Source organism: Ixodes scapularis, unplaced genomic scaffold (assembly GCF_016920785.2).
Source record: "Ixodes scapularis isolate PalLabHiFi unplaced genomic scaffold, ASM1692078v2 PGA_scaffold3__209_contigs__length_174095766, whole genome shotgun sequence".
In the NCBI taxonomy this organism is placed as follows: Eukaryota; Metazoa; Arthropoda; class Arachnida; order Ixodida; family Ixodidae; genus Ixodes; species Ixodes scapularis.
Window position 1 is genome coordinate 53,923,271 of NW_024609868.1, and position 14,353 is coordinate 53,937,623.

Below are 14,353 nucleotides of genomic sequence, written 5' to 3' on the forward strand. Positions count from 1 at the left end.
TACTTCGCAAAAAATATATATAGCGGGTTAGAGACTGGACGAAATAAAAGGAAGCATTAAAAGCCAAAACGAGAGACAAGAAAACGAGATATAAACTAATATATGAGGTCTACATTATTTACATGGAAGTGTAGAGTAGGTTTAATGGGCGAGTGGGAAAGGGGGGGGGGGGAGGGGGCAAAGGAAGAAAAAATGAACTATAGAGTCCCTGACGTCAGAAGGAAGGTAGGCCGTGGCCTTTTAGGATGATGTTTCGCAATTCATCTCTCTCCTCTCTCATCGTTTGATGCTTCAATCTGATTGGTTGCGGAGCGATAATCAGATGCTCGGTACACGCCCCGCCACGTGTTTCTTAACTTGTCAGTGACTGTAGTGCTCTTGTAACCTCTCATTAACACCCCCCCCCCCCCCCCCCCCCCCAGCCTTTCTCGAGTTTTACTGAAATCCAGCTGATGCAATCTAATTGTATCGTTTCTGGCTGATACCAGATGCATATCATGCGGGAATTTGTTTGATCTCCCTTCCCTCATTGCTCTTGTAACGGCCGCGGGAAGTGATGTTTAGGCGCGCCTTGCTAAAATTTTCGTCTCTTTCCCACTATTTTTTAAAAACATTTTTAAAGCCGCAGTTACGCTGCTTCGTACATCATACAAAACACACAGTGTTCGCTGCAGGAGGCACGATGACAAAATTATCTGCGAACGTACGCCTCCTCAAGCGTCTTGGAAGCACGTTTGCAGCTTCATGAATTTGTGTGCTTCAAACGTATCTGCAGATTTCGTTTGCACGATGTACTGGCAAAAAAAAAAAAAAAACATTTTTTAAGGGGTGTTAGTGACCTTTTAAAGAGTAAAAAGGCTGTTCCAGACACTTGAGTCCATGGCTTCACCCTTTCAGCACCTTCTTTATTCCGAGTAATACGTCAATTTTAAACGCAAAATAGGGTGGTGTTGGGAGAAACCCCCTTCGTTTTTAAGGGTGTAAAAAGGGTATGAAAAAACTTTCAGCCTTTCCACTCTGGTGAAGAAGGAAGAGCAGCGGAGCTGTAGCTTCTGTTCTCGACGGTGGCTTTCTAGACGAGCGATCTGCTCTTCTTTCACAAAGGAATCTGAAGCTCTCGACGAAGTGGAACTTAAGGTGCAACCCCACCGTGCAGGACGTTTTGGTGCTTTTTTGACGGCTTATAACTTTCGTTCTATGTAACTTACCGTTATAAAGTTAATGTCAAATTAAAGAGCTGTTTTTCGACAATCTTTTAATGTCTCAAAATTACGATTACTTTTAGTTGCTGGTTAATAATTTATCTTTTATTAGACCGCAGTCTCTAATGTTGAAAAAATTATTTCTCGAGTTATAACGTCGTATTGTCCACGATAATTTACGTGAGAGTTTGGTTGCATGTAATAAATTAAAAAAGTAAGCAACGAGCTGTACATATAGTGTATATTTTAAAATAAAAAATAAAGTTTAAAATGATATCATTTTAAGGCGCTATAAAAACGGAATCACGTTAACTAATCAAAATAAAGAGACATTAAATTATGAAGCATCCTTCAATATTACATTTTCCAGAACTTCCATATTGACATATTACACGTTAAAATGTTATAAGACCTCAAACGTTTCCCATTCAGTTACGGCAAATTGTAGTTTCTTAATATAAAGTACAGATGGCGACACCTGTTCAAGAACAGCTTCATGTGCATCTTCCGTCGTGTGCCGCTTGGAACGCTACTTGAAAGACAGAAATATCGCAAGATGTCACGGTGTCAGATGCCTGGACGCCCGCAGTGAGCGAGCCAAAGATGTCAGAAACACAGCCCGAGGCTGCGGGTGCACCACAGCTACTTTTGCGCGCGTTCTACTGTGCATCGGTACGCATTCCCCGACGCGATCCAAATGAAATGGGCGCCATGAAATACATTCTGCCATTTCAGATTCCGCCACGTATGCAAAAATATTTTAATGTTTTTATCACAAGGAAACACCATTTTCGCAATCAAACTATGCTTGTCGGAATAATTTGACTATATTTTGTTTCAAAAACCACCTCGTGGCTCTTAAGTGGCAATGATATTAAAACAAAACACAAAGCATTAAATCGTCTCAGTGTCTTTAGAGATTTATGGGCCAGCCAAGGCGCTGGCCCATAAATCTATATTTGTTGAGTTTAAATATCGGCCGAGGTGCCCACAATCCGACGGAAGACAATCTGAGATTTCGGTTGCACGTCAAAAGATCTCCAATTAGTCAAAATAAACCCGCAATTTTTTTTCATTGGGGTGTGTTAAGTGATTTTTGTTGGTTTGTCTTGTGAAACCCTAAGATCTGAATATTTGCTTTGCTTTACCTTAGTTCGGAACGCAGCCAACGCTACGGGCTGATAAAGCCACTGAAGCAGCGCCAAGAGCGCAAGGTCAAGCTGGTTGTTCTTTTTCTATGCCTATGGGGTGAACAACTAAGTAAGTTACGCTTCATAGACATCTTGGTGCTTAAAATAATGGTTGTCAGTTATCTGAAGCTTTTGAAATCACAGGAAACGCCTTTCCGTCCTCCACAAATGTTTAAACAGTTCGTGACAAAGCAAAGCAATATTACGCGAGCTGCCTGACACCGAAACTTTCGAATCATGACGATCGGCAGTTGCGTTTGATTGGTTTCTAACCACCAAGGTGGCGGCACCCACAATAATTTTGGGGAAAAAAGTGCCGATACTCTAAGCATAGCTCATTTGGTTTAGCTCACAGGCTAAACCAAGTGCGGCGGGGGACCGTTGGCCGAGTGCATTGCGGCACCGCAGATCAGAGCACGTGGAGAAATGCTCGAGCGCGAGCTCCGTTCAAAGCACGGAGCTCACGCTTCGGAACCCAACGTTGGCGGAACGTGTAGGGACTAAATTTCCTCGATGTGTTTGCGTTGGTCTTTCAAATAACCTCAAAGGTGCCAGTGCACGAGGCCCGTGTCTCAAGTGGCCCTTAGAGGCAAATGGCGGCGCAGCACTAAAATGACTGGTCCTTGAAAGCGAATGGCGGCGGAGCACCCGCTCGTGGCACGTGTCTTGCGCGTTTCCCCAACAATGTTTGGCGGTACTTGTAAAAAACGCTTTTATCAAGGGGCTTTAGCAGGGACCCTGGGTTCAGTCGACCATCTTCATCCTACCGTCGTGCGATCGTGTACCACATATACTGCGTAATGCACGTTAAAGACTCCGAGCTAACAGTTGTACTGCACGTTTTATAACCTTCAACGGGTAACAATGTCGCCCTACGAAACTGCTGCTCTCTAAAAAACTAACGACTAGTTTTGAATGTGCCGTTACATTGCATTTTTAATGTGTGTTTGCTTGTTCGCGTTTTTTTTGTTTTTTTGTCTACATCTTTGATTATTGGGCCCTTACTTATGATGAACCAGACTATTAGCCCCGAGAAGTTCGCGTGGCGCCCCCTTACCGCGAACCGGGGTGACGTCACGGCGAGGAGAGAACTTTTCCCCGACTCGCCCCGCTCGCCCTGTGGAGGCTGTGACGACGCTAGCTGTCGGCGCGCTCGTTTCTATTTAATTTTTTTTCGGCGTGTTTTTCGTAGGAAGTCTAAATTTTTATATGTGCCTCTATTGAGGTATGGCCTGTAGCTACAGGCGAAACTTCAACCAACATTTTAAGCATGGCTGACAGGGCAGGCAACGCATGAATCACAGCTGGTACATGAAAATAAAGAAATATGGCCACAATTGCAGGAGCATCACTATAGATTTACGTCTCGCGCAATAAATGCTGCTGATGGTCTGAATGAATTGGCAGGTTATGTATACTATTTCTTTTGTATCTCTGTTTTTAAACAAGATAGCCGAAGCAAAAAAGCTGCATGCTGCTCGAGCAACATGCTAAATACAGTCTGGGCCATGGGGAGAGAATCACAAGTAAGACAACCCAAGTGCAGGGGCAAAGTAAAAAAAAAAACAAAAAAAAACAAGGAACATTTATTATATTCATTGCTCGTATTTGACCTTTGCTGGATTCGGATAATATTTCAGTGGACTACACGAGTGGTATCTGTGGACTTGTCTATATAAACCCTCAAGTAATGTATAACAAACGTAAGCGAAGGTGTCTAGCTCGTTATTAGTCCCTTAAGCCCTAAAAGGGAGATTATACTTAAATAGAATTGTCCTAAAGCTAAAATACCAGGAGCTTTTTTTCACGCAGACTGTCGCCCTTCTCTGGTTCCAGATTTTCTGCTACTAGTGCTGCACCTACCACTGGACAGACGTTCGAATGCTTGCTTTTACTCCTGTTTTCCTCTGTTGTCAGAGAGTCCAGCTGTAGGGAGTTTGGAGGCTGTGGAAGCTTTTGGAGACCTGCAGCAGTGTCTCTTTTAATTGGAAATGACAATTCAGTCTAAACTGTGTATTTTCCAAATACCCAAGTCTGGAATAAAGAATGTCAGAAAAAATTATAAACATTCCAAATTATGGTACTATTGCTGTGCATATTTTGGGCAGTTCAATAGATATCATACAGGCAACTGGGGGCAATTCGGCCACTTTTGCTGCTACCATACAAACTAATTTCCAGTAATTGTGCATCTTCTAAGAAATATGCCTGAATATGTGTATAAACCATATAATTAATTCACGAAGACGCTACATTTATGTAAAACAACCCTGTTCCATGAGCACTTCAAAGATCATCCGACGCAGGGCCTTTAAAACATCTGCGAATCAGCGCATGAAGAGTGGCAGCGCAGAGTCGGGGTCGCGAGCTAATTTGCCGACCAGCCAAAGGCCCATGATATAAATGCCACTTCAAATGCCTTGAAAGCGGGATGTAATATCGTCCTAAATCATGAACACGCAAGGAACAGAATTCCAGCGTCTGAAACACTCGCGCCACCGCCTTCACCGACCCCTCGCAAGATTGCCTTGTGTCGTGTGGACGGACGGGGAGGCTCATCGCCGGAATTGCCTCCGCCGATAGCTTTCGGGATTTGTAACCCAACTTTAAAGGTAAAAGGGACAAGCAGGCTTGTAAAATGTGCAGAAGCACGTCAATATCGGCCTTACTCAACGTCTTGTACACCGGGTAAACGAAGTCCAGCTCCTCGAAGAGCTTGCGGCACACAATGCCAAACCAGGAAACCGGTGCTGGGAAGCGAGCCGATGCGAGATCGCGGAGCGGAGTACTCCCCCTGACGTCACGGTACACCTCACCCAATCAGGGCGCGGCGACCGCAGCGACGCTTGTGTTCGCTCTCGGGGCTAATAGGTATCGGACTTCTGGAAAAATATTATATATCTAAGGAAATGGCACGTAAACGCAACAGACAAAAAAAAAAAAAAAAAAAAAAAAAAAAACACGCACACATAGGCGCACCTAATAAAAATAATTAAAATAATAGAATTTATTATAATTGTGTTTTTAAACGTTTGAGCGTACCAAGAGCTATAAAAACGAACTCGAGGCTTTGGATGGTGCGTTTGTTCACTGGAAGTATAGTTCAGGGCAGTATGCTCGCACTTGTATGTTCCGCTTCGCTCGCAGGGTAAAACCAAATACTTTATTGGTAATGTAATTAGTGAAATAAAGCTTATCTTCTGTATATGTGCAATGCCCTCAGTTTTTGCGTGACTACACGCTTGTTTATCATCATTTATTTTCGTTTCCCACTGCAATTCAGTTCGTGTTCTTTTGTGTGCTACATGCATTTGATACCAAGGTAACCCAGGAGCATTCTATTTCGCGGATTGTAAAAAAAGCCTATGCAACTTGCCACGTGTGCCACAATCAGTACAAAATATTATAAGCTTCAGATATCCCCACTTGCCTGAGTAAACATTGTTGTTTGTCAAGAACAATTGTGATTGTATAAAATCACGTGGGAAAAGGCTTGTTCTAGGCACGCGACCGTCGGAATGCAGCTACTAGTGAATACTCATAATCGGCGCCGAGATGATTGGTAGCTGTCAGCAGGTGGAGTTTTTCTATCAACCCAAGCTTAGAATGTTACCTTCTTTTTCTTGTAAGCAATGAGGAGAGGTCTTGCACCAAATCTGAGGGTAATAAAGTACTATGAGCTATCAAACATAATGGCCTGAGCAGTATATGTGTTCAAGCTTTGGCCTTTGATGCACCCTTAACTTTCGATACACTCAACGCTAGTGCAAAATGTAGGGCTGTTTCATTCTTCAGTACCATGTGAGTGCTTACACTATATTTTATACAATGTCAAACTGTACCCGTCTGCTTCTTTTTTCATTTTTGCACACCACTACTTGCGTGCATAAATCACCAAATCACCAAATTAAGACTGGTACAGAATGCCACAAAAAAAAAAAAATAGTTTTTTTTTTACCTCAAAAATAAACTACGCATCGTTTAACGCTCATTTTCCGCCAAAAGGTAGCGCTAGGTTACAACCAGATGGCAAAGTTTTATCCCGAACGGACACCTTATTCAAAAGTTAAAAGTGATTTCCTGAAAATTTCAATGGGAAAATGAAGCCCATTTTTGCCCGTTTTCGGTTTCTGGTGCCATAGAGCCGCATGTATTCGAAAGCTCCGTCGGCCGCCATTTTCCCAATGAACGTTTCAGAAAATAACTTAAATTTTGAATAATGTATCGGATCGGGCTGAACTTTGACATCTGGTGGTGACCTCTAGCGCTGCCTTCGGGCGGAAAATGAGCGTTCGGCGATGCCTAGTTTATTGTTGCGGTAAAAAAAAAGAGACCCTGTAATTTTTTTTTGTAACATCCTGTACTATGCTTAAACTGTGGAAAAGCTATCCACAGACCAAGAATCTTTGCCTGGCCAGTCATTGCATTTATCACTGAATTCATTAATTATTATAAAAACGAATTAATGATAATTAATTATTATCATTTATTGCTGTGAGTTAATTTTTAACCTCGGCATTTTTTTTTATTATGACTCCCGCACCAGCCCTACTTTGGGTTTACCAAACTCAACATCTAAACCTGAGTGTCATTTTTTTGTGTTTTCCAGTCTCGTGGTTTTGGTCAAAATAAACACCTAGCTACCTAAGTGAGGCACCTAACTACCCCAAAATAGTTTATTTTTATTTTTTGGGTAGTTAATTTTTTAGGCTTGAATTTTGGACACCCAAGTCTATTCCGTCAACTCGTTTTCCCGGAAATCCACAAAGAGCCAAATACATGCACGACAAAAGCGCCGGCCCGTCATATTGCCGCCCGCCGAGCCGAGAAAGCAACGCTCAGTCACGGACTTCTAGAAGATTCGCGTTCATTCTTTTACCAGGCGTAACTTTCGCCCTGTTTTCTTGTTCTCGAAAGTGCCAGTTCATCCCCGCCCCGAGTGCGCGACGCTCTTTGCCTTCTTTGCCGAACTTTCGAGATGGTGAGGCACTGTAGATAAGCAGCTGCCGGCGACCTCGTCGAGTCACTCTCGCTCTCGCTCTCTGTCAAGCTGCCGAATCGCCGCCTGCTTTTCTGCTACCTCGACGCTCTTTTCTTACTTATTTTTTTGGGTTGGCACAAGTTCGCCGATTAAGCCTTTATTTTTCAGTTCACTATTCGTCCTCTTGTCACCTTCATTCGTGTCAACATAAATCTGATTATATTCAAATATTTGTAATTGACCTCTGAAATCTCCGGTAACGGCGCACAGGCAATTTTATATATTTCAACGCGTCGGTGGTTTGGTTGTGCACGTGTCTCGCCATTTGGCTCAGGACGATTTTCGCGTTTTGTTCTGCCCACATTTTCTCTCGGAGCGTAGGTAACTGGCCCCCTTGCACGAGAACTGGCGCAGCTGTGCGCGTTCCAAAGAAAGCTCGTGCAGAGAAAAACAAGCGAAGGACCAGGGATGTCAAATTCAGGATATAGAAAAATACCCCACTGTATCGAAGCGCCACCGCACACGACTTCTCGGATTGATGAACAGGCTTGGAAGGCGATCCCACGGCCATCTGTTGGTTCAGAATCGCACTAACCAAGGGTGGGGTAGCACCTTAAGCCGTAACGGGCTCGCGGCGGCTGCGGAACCATTCGCGCTGCTGCGCACATCGCTGCTCGTTCCGCTCCCGTTCTTCTTCCTACGAAGAAAGGTTGCCGCCAACTATGAACGACGGTGGCAACCAATTGTCTGGTTGCTGCCGTCGCTCATAGGTGGCGGCAGCTGTACAGAGTTCGGTGCCATCATTTGTTTGCTGGTGGACACGGTCCTGGGGAACCTAGCCCTTAACAGCTCCGATGTAAATGCTGCGGTGAAGTGAGAACTACCGTCGTTTCTGAAAAGCGCTTCACGCAATGATACCAGCTTCAACCCACTTATCTTAGTGACTATATACGTTGAGTAATTAAAGCCTGTACACCGATGCTTTTTTTTTTACTTCGAAATATATTCCCTGAACTTAGATTGATATTATGCTCGGTGCGAAATGTTTATGACAACAAAGCGACGTACGAGTAAACCCTTGCATTCTTGCGAAGACTCTCTCTTGCAAATTAGCATACCTTTAAATGGTTCGAGTACATAAGTAAGACGGGGTGCAATCAACCGCGGGTCGGGATGCTTATGTTGCGCGTGATCCACTGCGTTTGTATTTGCAGTTTCTGCGCATGTGAGTACTGCATGTGATGCTTGCTACAATTGTGAGCGCGTGTCTCTTAAAATACCATTCCGAGAATGCTGCTCCGATCGCCGCCAGCATTCTATTTTTATGTGGGTTCACAAGAGTCCTAGACGTGTTGCTGTAACACCTTTAGGGTGTTTTCTCTGGGACAAGGTCATTTACGCCTTTAAGTGTTTAAGTGTTTTTAGTGAGATTTCATTTTAGTGAACCTCTTTTAGAGGCAGGTACTTTATATAAATTTTATTGAAAAAAATATAAAGGCTAAGAACGGGGCAGCAGGCTAAAACAAGACAAAAATGGAAGCAGTTTATTAGACTTTCTGGCTTAAAACATGACAAGAAAAAAAGCAGCTTTTTTATTTTGTTTAATATTTTTTAAGCGACACTTTATGGCTTTTTTTCCTAGACTAGTGGCTATTTTCCCAAAGTAGAAATCGTTTAAGGTGCATAGTGAAGAGTATCAAATTACCAATCAAGCTAACACGAGCAAAAAAATGTAAAATATATTTCACACAGAAAAAAAAAAATCAGGAATCGGCCGATATCGCTTTCAGCTGGGCGACTTAATTATCTCCACCATTAAAAAATCAACAAAATTACGTTATCATTTTATTTTAGCACCTATCTATTTTCTATACGGCAGTTTCTTTTTCTATAATTTTTTTTTATTTCCAACTTCCTCCTCTCTGCCCTTGTCTCACTCTCTCTTTTTCTCTTAGTTTTGTTCTGATTTTATTTTTATCACTTTTATTTCCAAAGATCGTTAATTATCTTGTCAGCGCAGCCTGAAAAAAAAACAAAAAAAAGTTACGAGAAAAAAACAATGCCAAGAGAACCGCTAGTGTGAGCAGATGCCTTGTCACTTAAAAACGTACAAATAAAAGAAAAAAAATATTTGTTACACGAAGGAAAAAAAAAAAGAGAGCGAGTCTCAACCCAATAGCGAGGAGGTGCAGTGGCATCTGTGTACAGATATATTGCACATAGCCCCCCCCCCCCCCCCCCCCATACTACGCATAAAATAAAAACGATAAAATATTAGTTTACCCGCTTCTCATTTTTAAAGTATGAGGAGCTAGCGCTACTTCCCTACATGCACCACAGGTAAGCAGCCCCTGTTTGATGATGAAACTACGGTTCGACGACGTTTACGCATTATATGGGGCAATTAAGCTATACAAATTTGCAACAAGAACAAACAAACATGAAAGCTACATTAATGCGTTTTGGGGAGGTAAGTAATACGGCTAGACGGACAGGTAGCTAATCCTCACGATAAGTCGGATAATTAGCTAAAATTTGTTAAATAACTTTTTTAATGACTGAAAATAAATGTGCGCTTCAATTAGAAACTTGCCTAGCGGCATACAAACAGTTAGATAAGTACATTTCAGGAAAAAATTGGGACGTGTGGGAAACGCCGTGGTGCGTTAAAATTATCACTCGTGCATCACTCGCAAGGCCGGTAGCGCCAAAACGCGAAGGTTAAAAGGCGAAAAAAAAGACATTGTTATCTTTTTCGCACTACTAAGCTTGCACCTGTCGCACGAGCGGTAACCTTAGCACACTGCCGTGCTTCCCAAGAGCTCTGAATATTTCTACTATTTGCTGGTTTAGTGGTGTCCGATGACTGTCATCAAGTTTATAATTGGAATCATATCGTTATCATCAAAAATTAAGAAGTTAATTGACACTTTTTAGTTCATTGTCCGTCTTATCGTCACGATATTTCCCCTAAGTTAGACCCCCTTGTATAATTCACCTGCGCAAACCGCGCGAGTTTAACTTTCACGACCGAGTTAATGTAACTTTCATGGCTTAAAAAAAGGCGGAGCTTTCTAGAAAAGACCATCTATACAAAATTCGTTTTTATTTTAAATATTCCTACAAAAAGTGGTTCTTGCAAATTTATGTCTTGGAGAATGCCATAATTCATACTGCAGGCATCTGCTTGAAAACAGGTCTCCACCGAAAGCATCAAATTCGAATCGTCTCTTGAAGTCATTCTGAACAAATAATGAAGAAATTATTAATAATACTGTTATTTAAATTACCTAACGCCATCGCGTCATCGTGTATAACATCGCTTCTTAAAGCAAAAATTAAAACTGTAAAAAAAAAAAAAAAATGGAGCTCCAATCCCCACCGTGAAGGTGGTTAGTCAGCGAAGCTGTGGTATCACCTGCAACGACTGCCTACTGCGCTATACGAAATGTCGCCGCCGGTCGCAGCACGCCGCCGCTGGCTGTATGGTCATTTTTTTCCCCTTTGCCGCTCCTAGTATTCACGCTGCTTCTCGGGAGTCGTCCTAACTATGCGTGGGCTATTCATCGCGGTGCTGCAGCAACAATGAAATCAGTTACTATTCTCCGTTTCATTTTACGTTTAAGCGCAGCGGATGTTACGAGCCATCGGAGCCTATCGGAGGCCGTGTGATTGTCACGTGACCCTAGAGAGGGGGCACAGCGACGCGCGGAAAGCGTATCAGGGGTCACGTCCACACAATGGGATTGGCTAAGATATCTCGTAGCATTCGCTGCGTCCGGACGTAAGGTGAAACGGGGTATTAGGCAGGCTCTTCTTTTATATAGGAAAGGCTAGTGACGTCACTACGTGCTTCGCATGGTTCGCAGGCGCCGTTATCATTCATTTTGCGGTTTGCACTTCCCACGAGGGATTCGAATGACGTCAATTTCTTTCGAAGCAGCTGCAAACCTTATCTTTACCGGAACGCGTGGGAGTGCGTTCCTATTGTTCACACGCGCCTTATGATCCATCGTGTGGCTTTATGCTTGTTTTGTGTTTTTTTTTCTTTATTGAAACGGATACTGAGCTGTATGCTGTATGCCCGATTTAAAAGGGGATATACTGTTTTGCCTTCAATTGTTCGCCGGGAGTTTTTTGCTTACAACGCAAACGACACGAAAATTCCCTTGGCTGGTAGAGGTGTGCAGCTTCGCTGTAAAAATAATTAAAGGAGTAGTTGGAAACTAATGGTCTCCGGCGAGCCTCCGGTGAAACGGCGGCTTAATTGTTTCCAAGGTTTTAAGCCATTCTTCCAGATGATTGAAGTCGTCCAAATGCACCCCGACTAGGCTACGAAGTCATCGAAGCCTTTCTTATTCAGTGAAGCGGCGAAGTCAGTCACAAACCCCTCCATTTAACCGGCCATGAAGAATGGTTTCCGAAGACAAAATCGGGGAAGCTATGTATGTGTGTGTTTGTGGATTTGTTTGTGTGTGTGGGGAGGACGTCGTGAAGCATGCCCTTAAGAAAGGGTACTTTGACGACGACGCTGAAAAGACAAAACACATTCGCTGATAGCTAAGCTCTGTTTAAGTTTGTCGCGTTTTATGTTTGTGCTAAGATGGCAATTTGGGCCAGTTGGTTCATGATCGAAGATAGGCGCCGAAAAAACAGGAACAAGGATTCAGTTGGTTCATGATCGGCGCCTATCTTCGATCATGAACCAACTGGCCCAAATTGCCATCTTAATGCAGCGCCAGTGTTTACGTCTCTTCTTGTCCTTGTTTTTTTGACGCGTATCTTCGATTAAGTTTGCGCCTTTTGTTTGGCCACATTGGAAATCTCTAAGGAAGTAATATTTTTGAGACTTTTGCACCCAACAGCTTCGTGCTCGGAGCATCACGGATAGTGAGGATACTGGTACTGCTGTCGACAGGATGCTGAGGACGACGACGCTGCGCCCAAAGTCCTTGGACCTGCAGTGGGTATGGAGTGGCTCTACGGCTCTCTATACAAAAAAGCTGCGAGGCAAGCGCAATTTGCAGACGGGGGTGCAGCCAGGTGGAACTCCGCGCTTGTGGTCAAGCGAATTCAGCTGAATTTTTGCACATAGGAGGGGCAAAATCATAGCGTCTTTGATGGGAAGGTTCTATCATAGTGCATTGGAGCAGAGGGGATTTTCCCCCAGGTGATGGGTTACATGCGGACTCGAAACGTGGCCAGTGTGAGATGGGGAAGGGATATCAAAGTAAAAGCAAGGAATCTCTTCATTGCTGACGAAGCACCCTATCACAAGAGCTTTGAGGTCAGGAGCTCCGGCTTGCTTGTAGATGCCGACAAGCCTTATTTAGGTGCTTCCCATGACGGCATAGTGTCTGGTAGTTGCTGCAAGAATGCAGTTTTGAAACTCAAGTGTTCATCTTCTTGCGCAAACTTGACAGTTGATGTAGCTAAGACAATACTTTCATACCTTGACGACGATACCCATCTAAAAGAGGAGAACGCACACTACGCGCAGATTCAAATCCATATGGCACTCGCACAAACGAGCAAAGTATACTTTGTAGTGTACACAAAACGAAATGTGAACGTGGAAGAGGCAAATTTTAATTAATGTTTCTAGAACACAGCAGTCGGCAAGGCTGAAGAGTTCTACTTTAGTCGCGTCTTGACGAAACTCCATTGCAGAAATTTATTAAAAAAAAGTCATCGATGCCAACACTATCTGTGTTTGTGTGTTTGCCAAATACAAAAAGTCAGGATCTGTTTGCGATGCAGCTCATGTGATGTAGCTGTTCATATGAAATGTGTAAAACTAAGACGGATGCCGAAAATGGTCGTGCTCAGTCTGCCAAACTCAAGAATAGGCCTGCTATTTGTCAGCCTTAGTGTAGCAGAACCCGGTCCCTTAATTTCATTCAGGTTTCTTGCAGTGCGGTATACAATTTGTACAAGATTAATAATCAATCTGAAACAAAAGGCAAAATAAACAGGCACACTTCATATTTCTCTTAGAAAGGCTATGAATCAGCTTTTTACTCTCACCAAATAGTCCCCTCACTGAACCTTTGACATGTATAAAATCTGCTTCAGTTCTGTTCCTCTCTCCACAGGACACACGCTGTATTTCGGACATTGCTAGACTTTGGCTATTCTCACTGTGACAGTGACTGGACACAGGCCTATACTGCATCTCATGAGTTGCGTGCAGCAGAGGCAAAAGCACAGACGCGAGGGCCTGGCTTTCATATTTGCTTTCCTTTCACGAGCGCTCGCGAAAAGAAAGCATGTCTGAAAGCCACTTGCCCGCGCCAATGCCTTTGCTGCACATAACTCCTGAGATAGAGTATGAACCCAAATATCTGCCAAGTCATTGTTTTAGCCGTGCCCAATTTGAGTGCTATGCATAGTTTGTTTTCTATTCACGAGATTCATTCAATTATAACTACCTTGGGGTGATCAGCATGACTCTTTGCCACAACCCCATCAGCGAGCTTAGTGGGGGAGGCTTCAAATATAGTTCGCTTCAATTCTTTTAATTACATATGAACAAAAACACTTCCGGCTCAGTGGCAATGTAGCAGTACACCTGTGTCACGCTTGTGTCGGTATGAATGTCCATGTAAATTGTGCAATATCCAATTCCTAATATCATTTCATATTCTCTTTATATATTTACTTGCAAATCAGCATGATAGAGAAAGAGGTCACGTACACCGAGCACAAAAAGAAAAGAAAAACAAGAACAGCAGCGCCAGGAAAACATATGACGAAATAAAATTATCTGAAACAAAATGGAACACTGTTTGGTGAGAGACAAGCAGCATTCTTAATTATCTCTTAGGTTTGGTTCGCATTCTTGCAACCGAGTATGACACAACCGGTTTTTAAGCAGCCTGCGACTTATAACGATCAGCGGCGTATAACGCACACACCCCTCTTCTTCACATGTGTCAATAGTCCAGACTTCAAAGATAACTCTTTATTTAACCTCCCTC

The 14,353-nt window shown here is 43.1% G+C and overlaps 1 pseudogene; it reads left to right on the top strand.

Moving 5' to 3' along the window:
- Window positions 1–12,546: 12,546 nt before the first annotated feature.
- LOC115315291 lies at window positions 12,547–13,222 on the top strand (annotated as a pseudogene).
- Window positions 13,223–14,353: the final 1,131 nt, after the last annotated feature.